The sequence below is a fragment of the Pongo abelii genome, chromosome 4 (genome assembly GCF_028885655.2).
Source record: "Pongo abelii isolate AG06213 chromosome 4, NHGRI_mPonAbe1-v2.0_pri, whole genome shotgun sequence".
Taxonomy (NCBI): domain Eukaryota; kingdom Metazoa; phylum Chordata; class Mammalia; order Primates; family Hominidae; genus Pongo; species Pongo abelii.
The window spans coordinates 26,155,327-26,169,877 of record NC_071989.2 but is presented as its reverse complement, the minus strand read 5'-3'; the positions used below and the strand labels follow the sequence as shown (position 1 = coordinate 26,169,877).

The 14,551-nt window shown below is 35.4% G+C and overlaps 2 long non-coding RNA genes across 5 annotated transcripts in view; one reads left to right on the top strand and one right to left on the bottom strand.

Moving 5' to 3' along the window:
- The window catches only part of LOC129059353 (uncharacterized), a 67,197-nt gene that overhangs the window by 39,370 nt on the left and 13,276 nt on the right, over positions 1–14,551 (top strand). The window lies entirely within an intron of this gene.
- LOC129059354 (uncharacterized) overlaps positions 7,550–14,551 on the bottom strand; it is a 29,139-nt gene continuing 22,137 nt past the window's right edge. The window contains exons 2-3 of one of the 2 annotated variants that reach the window (XR_008525177.1): positions 9,025–9,080; positions 7,550–7,953 (exon numbers count right to left, since the gene is read on the bottom strand). This is a non-coding gene — a long non-coding RNA (uncharacterized LOC129059354). The remainder of the gene's footprint in view (positions 7,954–9,024; positions 9,081–14,551) is intronic. The other variant, XR_008525176.1, reaches the window with a different exon arrangement.

The window sequence follows — 14,551 nt, the reverse complement described above, 5'->3', positions numbered from 1 at the left end:
ATCATACAGTTGAGGATTGGTGAATTAATTATGCTATTATAATGAGTCTATATATACAATATTATATTGCCTTTAAGTTGTTACTTAAAAACATTATTATCAACAAAGAAAATATTTATGAAAAATAACATAATAAAACACGTCACAAAAAAGTTGTACCATGTTAAGGGCATATTTTGTTGAAGCACATCAAATGGTTCATATGGTCAAATGACATGATTTTCATGTGCTTCAACCTAATAGATGTTATGAGAGAAAGAGGAAGAAGGAGAGAAAGGGTGGGGGTCTTGCAAATTATTAACTGTGATTAAAGCATCTATCTGGCCTGGAGGCCCATTGTTTGGGTTTAAATCTGAGTGTGGCTGATATTTCAGTGCTGTGCCTCAGTTTCCTCATTATCGAAGTGCTAATGAAAGCAATAAGGAGCATTTCATAAGTTGGTGAAAATACCCACAAAGTTCTTAGGATGATGTCTAGAATGTACTTGCTTCTCTATAGTTGACAAAGTATTTTAATTTTCTCTATTTTTTTGGATAGAGTCTGTATTATTCAATAATAACATATTCAATAATCAAGTGTTTTTAATACCATAAAATGCATATTTTAGACATATGGATCCATTACGCAAAGGAAACTCTCTTAAAAGTAAATAAAATTAATTAAATAACTCCTTAATTCCCTGATCATTTTTTATTATGGAGGGCTATCCTATACATTGTAGGAAGTTTACTCACATCTCTGGACTCTAATCACTAGACGTCACTAAACACCACCCCTCACCACCGCAACCTGCAAGTTTTGGCTGTCAAAAATGGTTCAAGGATTGCCAAATATCCCCTGGGGTGCTGGGGGTATTAAAAAACACCCTTCCCCCACTTAACCACCATATGAGATTGATATGAATGTATCAATATTTTCCGCAATTGCAAATAACTCTTTAATTAGATAATGATGCTTCAGCAACAACTTAGAGAGTGAAAATTCTCGGAACTGATTTTTATATAACCTGATTTAACAAAATAGAATTCCAGTTTGTATTTTCACAAGATGTGAAATAAGATTTGATTCAGAGGCCGGAGATAAATATTTTCCAGACGTTTCTGTACATTGTTAACAATCCAGAAATTACTTTCATATCTAAATGTTAATAATTTAGAGATTTTATTTATGCAAGTCATACTGTTAAATATGTTTTTTATCTAGCAGTATAGGTAGACTTTTACAAAACCATGAGTGACATTTCAAGTGTCATATAAATAAATATGAGAATTAATATAACCTCAATTACTGCCTACACGGGACAAAATAGTTTAAAGGTACTCAAAGATTTAATAGCTAATCCTTGTTTGTATATGCTACATGATGTATTTGAATGTTCGGAAAAAATCAATTTTATACATTACAAACTATAGAAAATCAGAATAAATTGCTAATTTAAAAGATAAGTTTCACAATTTTCTGTAGATTTGTTGTTCTCTTGTCTTTTTCAACTAATGAATGGCATTCATAGATAATGTGAATGTACAAGAATCATAACTTTGTAAAAGTGTAAGGTAAGTTGCCTTAATCTTTCTATTTATAGAAGCTAATGAAATTTTAAGACATAATGACTGCTCAATAAATACTTTTTGAATCCATTTGTTTTGTTGGAGAGTGTAAACTTTGCCTACCTTAAAATTTTATGTTACCTAATTCTTCCCTCTCAAAGTATGTCCTGAGCTCAAAAATATGAAATTAAATTCTACTGTAACTTCCTAATAAAGCAATTTAAGGGCTTTCTCTTCCATCCATTCTTCTTTCACTCATGGGCTAGCTACACTTTGAACATTCTGTCATTTTGTATTGAGTCACCTATTTATATAATCATGCTCTTGGTCATATTTATCTAGACTTCTCTTGACATCAGAATGACTTTCAACTTTTTCAGCTGTCTCATTATTTACCTTTAACTTCTCATATATTTTACTAAAATTCCAAACATGTTCTACCAGTATTTTGACCTAGTACAGAGTACATATATATATATATATATATATATCATATATATGAAATATTGTGAAAATATGTAAACTAGACATCCAAGTTTCGCTCATAATCATTAGAAAACAGTATTTTTCTAACCTACTTAAAGTTGAACTCATTTTTATCCAAGTATGTAACATGCTTTTGGTGGCTTGGAATATTTCTTTTAACTATTTACTCCCTTACATTTGGGATTATATTTACCCCATATAATTTGTTTTGACCAATGGGTTGTGGGTCAAAGTGACAATGTCTCACTTCCAAGATGAATCTTAAGAGATATCATGAGTTTCAGCTCACCTTTATGCTCTGGCCCTGCTCCATAAATGCAATGGTCTCAGGTAGTGGGCCTTTCCTTTATCTTAAGCTATGGCAAGAGAAGATATGTTGAGTCAAATCAAGCCTAGTTCAGCTAAGCCCAGTGGAGACCAGGGGAACTAGAGGAGGCTTAGTTGAACAAAAACACTCATGTGAAAAGAGCAAGAAATAAATATTTGATGATGTCAATATTGAAGTGGTGAGACTGTTTTTATACTATATAACTTAGTAAAAGCTGACTAAAATAAGCCTTAATAAAGTGTTTCAGTCCTGCTTCTATATTCTAGAATTTTCCCTTCATCTTCCAATAAGTTATATAAATTTTAAGGTAGAAAAAGAATGAAAACAGCCCTACAAGAAAATTAGTTTATTGTTGATCACACATTATGTAATGTTTATTGCATGTATTCCAAAACATTGTGTCTCACTTATATTGATAACACAACTGGTTTGAAGAGTATGCATGTATTATTTTCCTAATAACTAGGATAAAATAAATTTTTAGGGTTTAGTCTATTTATTAATTCTTGTGACAAATTTAGAGAGTTGAAAGTTTGAGTTAGAAAGATTAACTTTTAAAATCAAGGCTATAAAACTTCATTTGTATATTATTTGATTGATTATTTTTCAAAATTTTTTAATATTTACTTGATAAATAAAGATTGTGTATATTTATGGTCTTTAACATGATGCTTGGTATATATATTGTGGGATAATTAAATCAACTTAATTAGCATCTTTTACCTCACTGACTTATCATTCTTTTGTGGTGAGAACATTTAAAATCTACTTTCTTAATAATTCTGAAGTATATAATACATTATTACTAACTATACTCACCATACTGTATAATAGCTCTTTAGGACTCATTCCTAGTGTCTAACCTAAATTTTGTATCCTTTATCAGGCATCTTACCATCTCCCAAAAGGTAGTAACCACCATTCTACTCTTATTACTGTAAGGTTGACATATTTAAATTCTACATGTGTGTGAGATCAGGTGGTATTTGTCTTTCTGTGTCTGTCTTATTTTACCTAACGTAATGTCTTCTATGTTCTTCCATATTATTGCAAATGACAGAACTTTCTTCATATTTAAGACATCATAGTATTTCATTTAGTATATATACCACATTTTCCTTATTTATTCCTTGGTGGACAGTTGCTTCGATTCCAAATTTTGGCTATGTGAATAGTGTTGCAGTAATCGTGAGAGTATAGGTATCTCTTCAACATATTCGTTTTATTTAATTTGGGTATATACCCTAAGAGAGATTGTAGAATCATATGATAGTTCTATTTTTAATTTTCTAAGGAAACTCAACACTAATTTTTTCTTAGCTTCTGCACCATTTTTCAATCCTACCAAGAGTGTACAGTGGTTCCAATTTCTCCACATTCTTGCCAACATTTATGATATGTTTTGTACCCCTGAAATCTCATGTTGAAATGTGATTCTCAATGTTGGAGGTAGGCCTGGTGGGAGGTGATTGAATCGTAGCGGCATATGCCTCATAAATGGCTTAACACGATTCCCTTGTTATTTCATTAAGAACTTATTATCAACTTACTATCTTTCTTTTTTGATAATAGTCATTCTAATAGGTGTGATTGTCATTTTTATTTGCATTTTCCTGATAATTAATGATGTTGGGCACTTCTTAATATACCTGTTGGCTATTATTTAGTGATATGTCTGTTCAGGACCTTTGCTGTTTTTTGTTTTTGTTTTTGTTTTTGTTTTTTGTTTTTGAGATGGAGTCTCGCTCTGTTGCCCAGGCTGGAGTGCAGTGGCATGATCTCGGCTCACTGCAAGCTCTGCCTCCCGGGTTCACGCCATTCTCCTGTCTCAGCCTCCCTAGTAGTTGGGGCCACAGTGCCCGTCACCACGCCCGGCTAATTTTTTGTATTTTTAGTAGAGGCAGGGTTTCACCATGTTAGGCAGGATGGTCTGGATCTCCCAAACCTGTGATCCACCTGCCTCGGCCTCCCAAAGTGCTGGGATTACAGGCGTGAGCCACCGCGCCTGGCCCCTTTGCCTGTTTTTAATCAGGTTATTTATTTTATTTTTTTGCCATTGAGTTGCAAAGTTTTAAAATGTATTTTGGATATAACCCTTATCAGATGCATGGTTTGCAGATTTTTTTTCACATTTAATAGTTTGTGTCTTCACACTGGTTATTGTTTCCTTTGCTGTACTGGGCATTTTAGTTTGATGCAGTTCTATTTGTTTACTTTTTCTTTTGCCAACGTGCCTTTGAAGAATATGCTTAAAGTTCTGGGAAAAACACAAGAAAACAAGAACAAAACCCTTCCAACCAAGAATATTAATTTGTTTTTAGTTTAAGTAAAACCATAACATTGACCTCAGCCACAGACAAAATAATTACTTAAAAGCTTTGATTCAATTTCCAATAATATAGTTTCTCTCTACAATTTGTGTAAAATTAGACTCCATTTAACTTTTAATGTAATCACACTGTACTTGGCCACAAATTATGAGTATTCATGCAGATATTTGCAATGAGATAAAATAATTTTGGCTAACGAAATTTTTGAATGGCCTGCTTTGCATTGTTTTTGTAAGCTCAGACTTTCTTATTATAATTTTATAGAATTAATGCATAGGTTTTAGAATCTTTGAATCACTGATCACACCTATAGTTTTCTTGAGTCTGGAGAGAACAGATAAAATCTACGTAGTTATATTTTATTGAGGTAGAGAAGCTAATATTTGCCTTTGAAGTTTTACACCTTCTCTATAATATTCGGTGTTAAAAGTAAGTCAGCTATCTCTGACTAAATTCGATTACATAAGGGTATGTATGTTCCTAAAATAAAGTTACCTAGAATTAAAAAGAATCTAAATTAATAACAAGATATGATACTGATGTTCTAGATTTATAATGGGGAGAAAACTTGACATGCAGATATTTAAGTCTGGAAGTTTCTATGACTTTAGCCTCTTTGGTATACACTGTGCATTAACAGCAGATAATAGAAAAGCTCATTGTAGAAGTCTACATTTATTTTATACAACTTAAAACTATTCAGACTTACTGAGACTTGATTTATGGCCCAGACAAAAGTCTGTCTTGAAAAAAATTTTATTTGTAATTGAAAAGAATGTTAATTTTTTTATTATAAGTTGAAATGTTTCATAAATATTAATTCTGTCAAGTTGGTTGATGCAGTTGTTCAAGTCTTCTATAATCTAATTGATTTCCATTGTTCAATCTATTACTTAGATAAGATACATGGAATTATTTGAGTATATTTGTAAATATGTGTATATTTCTTTACAGTTCCCAGTTTTGCTTCATATCTTTTGAGGTCTGTCATTATGTACATAAACTTTTAGGATTATTATGTTTTCAGATGAATTGACTCCTTTGTCATTATGAAATGATCCTCTTTATTGCTTGCAACCTTGCTCTTAAATAGTTTACCTGACATTAATACAACCACTCCATCTTTCTTCTGATTTGCATTATCATTGTATATCTTTGCCATCTTTTATTTTCTAAAGACTTATAATTATTTTATGGTAAACTTTATATAGGCAGTATAGAGTTGGTTATTGTGTTCTTATCCAAGCTGAAAATCTGTGCCTTTGAATTGGATGTACATGTCATTTTTATTTCATATAATTATTGACATGGTTTTAAATTTATAACCTTCTTGTGGTTTCTATATGTCTAATCTGTCTTTTTCCCTTTTTCTTTATCTTTCTTTTCCTTATTTGGATTAACTGAGCATATTTTATCTTTTTTAATTGAAAAACCACTTTATTGAGTTATGATTGACATACAAAAAGCTATACATATTTAATATCTACAACTTGAGATTGGAGCAAAGCGTACACCTGTGAAAAAAATAACCACAATTGTGCCATAAGCACATCCATCACCTCCAAAAGTTTCCTCCTTCTTTCTTCTTTTATTATTTTTTATAAGTACACAATATAAGAGCTACTATCTTAGAAAATTATTGAGTATATGATAAAGTATTGTTAACTGTAGGCACTAAGCTGCACAGGAAATCTCTAGAACTTATTCATTTTGCATAACTAAAGCCTTCTCATTTCTTAATACCTTCTCATTTTCTCCTCTCCCTATCATCTGACAACCACTATTCTACCCTCTGCTTCTATGAGTTTATTTTAGATTCCACATAAGTCATATCATGTAGTATTTGTCCTGCTGTCTCTAGATTATTTTACTGAACATATTGTCCTCCAGGTTCATCCGTGTGTTATAAGTGGTAGGATCTCCCTCTTTTTAAAGGCTGAATAATATTCCATTGTATGTATATGCAGTAGTCACCCCTTATTTGTGATTTTACTTTCCACAGTCTCAGTTACCCCTGGTCAACTGCGGTCCTAAAATATTAAATGGAAAATTTCAGAAATAAACAATTCATGTTTCAAATTTTGTGCCATTCTCAGTAGTGTGATAAGATCTCACGCTGTCCCACATGGTTATGAATCATCCCTTTGTCCAGTGTATCCACGCTGTGTATGCACTACAGTTTTTTTGTGTTATTTTAGTGTATATTTTAACATTTATAGAATCATCATTAATTTATGGTCTGACTTCAACTCACGTAGACCAGTGTAAATAGGGCTTAAGAAAAGTAAAACGTCTATTGCTCCTCTCCTAGTCATTCTGCTACTTTCATCACAAATTTATCCTGTATATATGTTCTAAGCCTCACAAGGTATTGTTACTACTTTTTATTAAACATTTTTTTGTCTTTCAGGATAATTTTAAAAACTTTATATTTTCTATGTGTTAAACTTTCTGGTGCTCATCACTCTTTTGTACTGATCCAGGTTTCCACAAGATATATTAAGTATAATGTTTATTCTGAATGTAAAATGTTCTTAAATATTTCTTTTTGCTTGGATCTAATCATAGTAAAATCTTCTAATCTCTGTATTTCTAAGAAGTCATTATTTATAATTGTTATTGTAACATATTTGTGCATTCTATATCAAAAAGTTTTGTTTTTGATTTTAACTTAAGTACTTTAAATATGTTGTTCTATTGTCTTCTATTTTGCATTCTCTTCAGTGAGGAATCTGCTGTTATCCTTATCTTTGTTTCTTAGTATATATTTTTTTGTCTTGTAGCTGCTGTGGCAATGAAAGAAACTTTCCTTCCACTCTCTGAAGGCTTGATAATTTGAGTTTCTGGAATAAACTTGACATTAGACAGAGAAAAAAAGCATACTAATTTATTAAATGCAAATGCAAAGAAATCATGCACAGTATAAGATTCAATAAAGGGCCAGATGGTTAAAGTTTAAATAACATTTTAAGCTGCAGAGAAAATAGCAGCATAGAGCTTCTTAGGGGAGGATGGTGTCACAAGCAATGAGAGGGTGAGAGAGGTAAATTCATGATGAACAAATGTTGTCTTGTTATGAAGATGAGATATTTCAGGTAGCAGTCCTCAGAAGAATACTATGTGTCAACATTTAGTCTCCTATTCTGTAAATCAGTCTTCCTAGTTTAATGAGATGTGGGAAGGAGACTCATGACAATTGACTTCCTTCTGGAGGAATTTCCTTTAGTCAGATGAAGAAACTTCAGAGACAGCCCCTCCTATGCTTCGGGAGAAAAAGAAGAGTGGCAGTCAGGGTGATAGGAAAAGATCAGAAAGACCTTGTTTCTCCTTTAGGTGAAACACTGAGCATGCCAAAATTATCATATGTGGGGCATCATTTTCTGAGCCCCCAACATTGCTTTTAAGATTTTCTCTTTATCATGTTTTTAAGCAATTTGATTATAATATACCTGCATGAAATTTTTCTCTTGATTTTATCTTGGAGTTCAATGAGATTACATAAGTTCATGGCTTGCATCAAATTTTCATATTCTCAGACATTATTTTTTCATTTAGTGGTTGTTTTTCACATAAAATGAGGTGAATATTTCAGGGAAGTAGGAAAAAGCACAAGAATGTGTCCAGATTCCTTTGGGCAATTTTCTCATTCTCCACTGGGTCACAGTCATCAGCATTGTTTATCCAATTTGGGGCCGTAAGAACCAGAATACCACTAAATATCTCATCTATGGTTTTCCATAGAAGTATATATGTACTCAGAAAAGTTTTCCATGAGGGACAAGTTGCATTATAAAAGCCACTATTTAATGCAAGAAACTTTAGGACTGTTTGACTTCCCCAAGCTTATGGATATATGGCAGCATAATGGACTATAGAAAGGGTCAACTGTTCTTCCTCATCTCGCGAGTGAACAAGCCAGCCAAGTTTCTAATAAATTGCTTGGTTTCTGCCCATAGAAAACATAGATTTCTTCATTTTATACTTAATGTGGATTTGAATCTAGGCAACCATTGAGTGAAAGAAAGAGAAAAGTTTTGCCCTCTCAGGATAATTTTAGTACTAGTTGCTGAAAAAGGTTAGCACACATTGGAAAAACATTTCATCTGCCTGGAGGTCAGGTCTTTGAAATTTTTCTTTCCAGTACTCAGCTGGCAACCACCTCCTCACTTTCTCCTTTATAGGCAATTGAGTATGCTGATTATATAATCAGACAAGTTTACTATTAATTACCATGGATTTCCCTAAAACAATGTATTAGCCCATTTTTACAGTGCTACAAAGACATAACTGAGACTGGCTAATTTATGAAAAAAAAGAATTTTAATTGACTCACAGTTCCACAGATGTACAGGAAGTATGGCTGGGAGTCCTTAGGAAACTTACAATCATCTGCAAAGGCGAAGCAAGCATGTTTTCACATGGTGGCGAGAGAGAGAGCAAAAGACGAAGAGTTACACACTTTTAAACACTCAGATCTCTTAAGAATTCATTTACTATCACAAGAATAGTAACGGGGAAATCTTTCCCCATGATTCAACCACCTCCTACCAGGCCCCTCCACCAATATTGGGAATTACAATTCCACATGAGATTTGGGTGGCGACATAGAGGCAAAACATTATTCCATGGTGGCTCCTCACAAGTCTTATGTCTGTTTCATATTTCAAAACACAACCATTTTTTCCCAACAGTCCCCCAAATTCTTAACTAATTCCAGCACTAACTCAAAAGTCCAAGTCCAAAGACTCATCTGAGACAAGGCAAGTCTCCTCTGCCCGAAAAATAAAAAAAAAGTTAGTTACTTTCAAGATATAATGGGGGTATAGGCATTGGGTAAATGCTGGTGTTCCATAAGGGACAAATTGGCCAAACAAAGGGGCTACAATCCTGCCCCAACAGGGCAGTCATTAAATCTTAATGCTCCAAAATAATCTCCTTTGACTCCATGTCTCACAGCAGGCCACAGTGATGCAAGGGGTAGGCTCCAGATGCCTTAGGCAGCTTTGCTCTTGTGGCTATGCAGGGTACAACACTTACAGTTGCTTTCATGGACTGGAGTTGAGTGCCTGCTGCTTTCGCAGGCACATGATGCAAGCTGTTGATGGATCTACCATTCTGGGGTCTGGAGGACAGTGACCCTCTTCTCATAGCTTTACTAGGCAGTGCTCCAGTGGGGACCCTGTGTGGGGATAACAACCCTACATTTCCCCTCCACACTGCACTAGTAGAGGTTATCCATGAGGGCTTCATCCTTGCAGCAGACTTCTGTCTGGACATTCAGGTGTTTTGATACATCCTCTGAAATCTAGGCAGAGGCTCCCAAACCTCAACTCTTGCCTTCTGCACACCCACAAGATCAACACCATGTGAGAGCTGCCAAAGCTTGGAGTTTGCACCCTCCAAAGCCACTGCCTGAGCTGTACCTTGGACCTCTTTGTGTGTCTGTCTGTGTTTGAGACAGAGTCTCGCACTGTCGCCCAGACTGGAGTACAGTGGCATGATCTTGGTTCACTGCAACCTCTGCCTCTCGGTTCAAGTGATTCTCCTGCCTCAGCCTCCCGAGTAGCTGTGACTACAGGCGTGTGCCACCACGGCCAGCTAATTTTTATATTTTTAGAAGAGATGGGGTTTCGCAATGTTGGCCAGGATGGTCTTGATCTCTTGACCTCATGATCTGCCCGCCTCAGCCTCCCAAAGTGCTGGGATTGCAGGCGTGAGCCACTGGCACCCAGTACCCTGGCCCCTTTTAGCCACAGCTGAAGCTGGAGTGGCTGAGACACAGGGAACCATGTCCTAAGGCTGCACAGAACAGCAGAGTCCTGGGCCTGACCCAGGAGACCCTTTTATCCTCCTAGGCCTCCAGGCCTAGGATGGGAGGGGTTGCCAGAAATGTCTCTGAAATACCCTGGAGGTATTTTCCCCATTGTCTTGAGTATTAACATTTGGCTTTTCTTTACATATGCAAATTTATGCAGCCTTGAATTTGTCCTCAGTAAATCCTTTTTTTTCCCTTCTACCACATAGTTGGGCTGCAAATTTTCCAAACCTTTAAGCTCTGCTTTCATATTAAGTATAAGTTCTAGTTTTAGGTCATTTCTTTGTTTGTGCAAAGTAGCATAGTGTTTTAGAAGCAGCCAAGACACATCTTGAATGCTTTGCTGCTTAGCAATTTCTTTGACCAGATACCCTAAATCATCACTATCCAGTTCAAAATTTCACTGATTCTTAATGCAGGAGCACAATGCTGCCAGTCCTGTTGCTCCACCATAGCAAGAGTGACCTTTACTCCGGTTCCCAATAAGTTCCTCGTTCCCTTTGAGCACTTCATCCTGGACTTCACTGTACCTATCACTATCAGCATTTTGGTCACAATCATTCAACAAGTCTCTGGGAAGTTCTAAATGTTCTCTCATCTTTCTGTTTCTTCTAGTCCCTCCAAACTCTTTCAACCACTGTGCATTACCCAGTTCCAAAGTCACTCCTACATTTTCAGGTATCTTCATAGCAATACCTCCCTCTCAGTACCAATTTTCTGTATTAGTCTGTTCTCATACTGCTATAAATAGCTACCTGAAACTTGGTAGTTTATAAAGAAAAAATGTTTAATTGATTTGCAGTTCTGCAGGCTGTACAAGAAGCATTGCTTGGGAGGCCTTAGGAAACTTACAATCATTCAGAAAGGTGAAGGGGAAGCAAGCACACCTTCACATGGCAGCAGGAGAGAAAGAGAATGATGGGAGAAGTGCTACACACTTTTAAACAACCAGTTCTCATGCGAACTCATTCACTATCATGAGAATAGCAAGAGGGAATTGACTCCCATGATCCAATCAACTCCCACCAGATCCCTCTCCCAACATTGGGGATTACAACTCTACATGAGATTTGGACAGGGACACAGAGCCAAACCATGCCAAATAACATTAGTTACTCCCTGAAGTGCTTATCTTCCCTTTTAAGAAGCTTATCTTTATTTCAGTATCAGACACTCTTATTACTATATAACTGAACAAAACTGTTAAGAATGTGAAATTTTATTCCATTTCCATGCTGACAATTTAACTTGTCACAGTTTAATGATGCTGGAAGAAAACCATACTCCTGGGTCAGGGATCAAGAAATCTTATTACTCACAAAAATAGTAACTGATATAGTTTGGATGTGTGTCCCTGTCCAAATCTCATTTGAAATGTAATCCTCAATGTTGGAGATGGGCCTAGTGGGAGGTGATTGGATCATGGGGCAAGATTTCTCATGAATGATTTAGCACCATCCTGTTGGTACTGTCCTTTAGATAGTGAGTGAGCTCTAGTGAGATTGGTTGTTCAAGAGTATGTTGCACCTCTCCCTACTCACTCTCTTTCTCCTGCTCTATCCATGTGACATGCCTGCTCCCCATTCACCTTCAAGCATGATTGTAAGTGTCTTGAGACCTCCCCAGAAGCCAAGTAGATGCCAGCAGAATGCTTCCTGTACAGCCTGAAAAATCATGATCCAGTTAAATCCCCCATTTTTTAATATAAATTACCCAGTTCCAGTTATTTCCTTATAGCAATGTGAGAACAGGCTAATAGAGTGATGGATAATATGTTAGTGGTTCTTATTTTTAGTGGTTCTTCAAGCCTTGTTCCCTAACAGTGACATTATAGGATAATCGGTCATGGTGGTGGGAAAAGTTATAAGAAAAATTATAGGGAAAGACTCAAACCTTCTTGGAAGGCTGAGAGGTTTTACAAAAGCTTTGGGAGAGAATTATGGCTGAAGGCAGCCAAATTCTCTTATCCGGAGGCTGAGAGCAAAGGGCACATAACAAGAGAATGTAGAGGAACTTATCTAGATACATTTGCTTACTCCTGTCTCCAAAAACCAACCTTTGATCATTTGCGTTCAGGATTGCTCTCTACTTGGGGGGTTGACAATGTTTATTACCCACAAATAGTGCTTGCTCCAAGCCTTTGTCATTAAATCTGTACTAAATAAATGCAAGTGGGGCCGGCTTATGGGATGGCACTCTCGTCAGTGGTGCTAAGCCGTGCAGTCCCCAAGCATGCTATCAGGCAAAATACCTGTGTCAGCGTACTTCTTTCATCCATTGCTCAGCCAGAGTCTGTGGGACAGACTTAGCATGACATGAAGAAGGCAAGATGGCACCTGTACACACACAGAGTTGCATTACAGAAGCTTAAAGAATTTGAATCTTTTGGAATGGGCCATAAATATTCTTAATATTCACTTTAGTAGAAAACATTAGCTTTGTCACCAAAGTCTATTCACATACCAGCATCCTTGAAAAGATAGTCCATGAGAAAGGGTAATTAGGCCATCACTCAAAAGACACACAGTAATATGATAAACTATGGAGAGCTGTCTTCCAACCATTGTATGTCTTCATGTTTTCTAGTATTTCTTCTTCAACATTAATATGTTAATCACATGCAATGTACAACATGAAGGTTTTTATATAACCCACATATCTACTTAACATGTTCCATCTTTAGCTTCATGAAGATGTGGATTAAAAAGTTATGGCACCTCTTTTAATGTTTCTGTGTACTAATTTTGTCACATGTATTATTTTTCGTTGCTTTGGATTCATTCTTTTTTACCCTTATTATGGATTTTGTTTTCCTGCCTCTTTATATGCCTGGTAATATTTCACTGGATACCAGACATTGCAATTCCAATTTTAATTTATACAGATATTTTTGCATTTCTTTAAATACTCCTGAGATATTTTTCTGGGACTTAGAAAAGCTAATGGGGAGCTGATCTTTTTAAATCTTGATTTAAGATTTCTCAATGAGGCCCAGACCTTCCTTTAAAAAAAAAAAAAGAAAGGAAGAAATAACTAAATTTCCACACTACTGAGGCAAGGCCTTTTTTAGTACTCTAACTAATGCTACCTGAATTACGAGGTTTTTCATTCTAGCTCTTGGGACCAAGCTCTATTCTTGGCATCATCTGTGAGTTTGGAGGACTGTTTTCCACAGTTATTTTAGTTTGCTTTTTTCTCTGCCTTAGAGAGTTTCCTTAAATACATGTACTGATTAGCAGTCATCTAAATACTTAAGGAATAGTCATAATATATTTGGAGATATGTAAAGTTTTTTTTTATCTGTGAACCTATTTCTTCCATTCTATCCCATTTAGTTACCTTGGCTTCAATGGAGCTCCATCTCATCATCTTAGGGAGATTTCTGGGCTTTGTCTGGCTTTGATTCCTTGCTCTGCATCCTAGAAAATTTCTCCAGTCAGTAAGCTGAGGGTGTTTCTTAAGCTCCCTTCAACTGTTTTCTGTCTTTCAGGGATACCTGTCTTTATCGCCTTATATTTAATATTTTGAGTACTGTTGTCTCATACATTTTTAGTTGTTTCTGCTGAAAAGGTACATCTGGCCCCTGTTACTCCATCTTGCCTGAAAGGTGACATTCTAATTTACATTTTGGAAGTTTAAACATTCCTTCAATACTGACATCAAATATTTCCACCACTACCTAGCTTCTTTACCAATCAAAGTTGGAGATCATTTTCCCCCTCTGGGCACATGTAATATTTTGCATGTAACTGGAAAATTTCTACAGTAACTTATATAATTTTATATTTTGTCCATTCATTTCAGTTTAAAATACTGCATGCTGTGAGGGCAGGTTTTAGTCATTGTCCACAAAGTTTACATGTAATAAATTATCAATAAAATGTCAAGTTGGAAAAAAAAGTGATTATGTAATTATTTCTAATCATTAGGTGATAAATATAGAAACCAAACTTATCCCTTATCTGGCAATATCCAATTAATGAAGGAAACATAGAAATTGCATTTAATAAAACAAACTTAAATGTGGCGCTCCATCGTCAGAGCC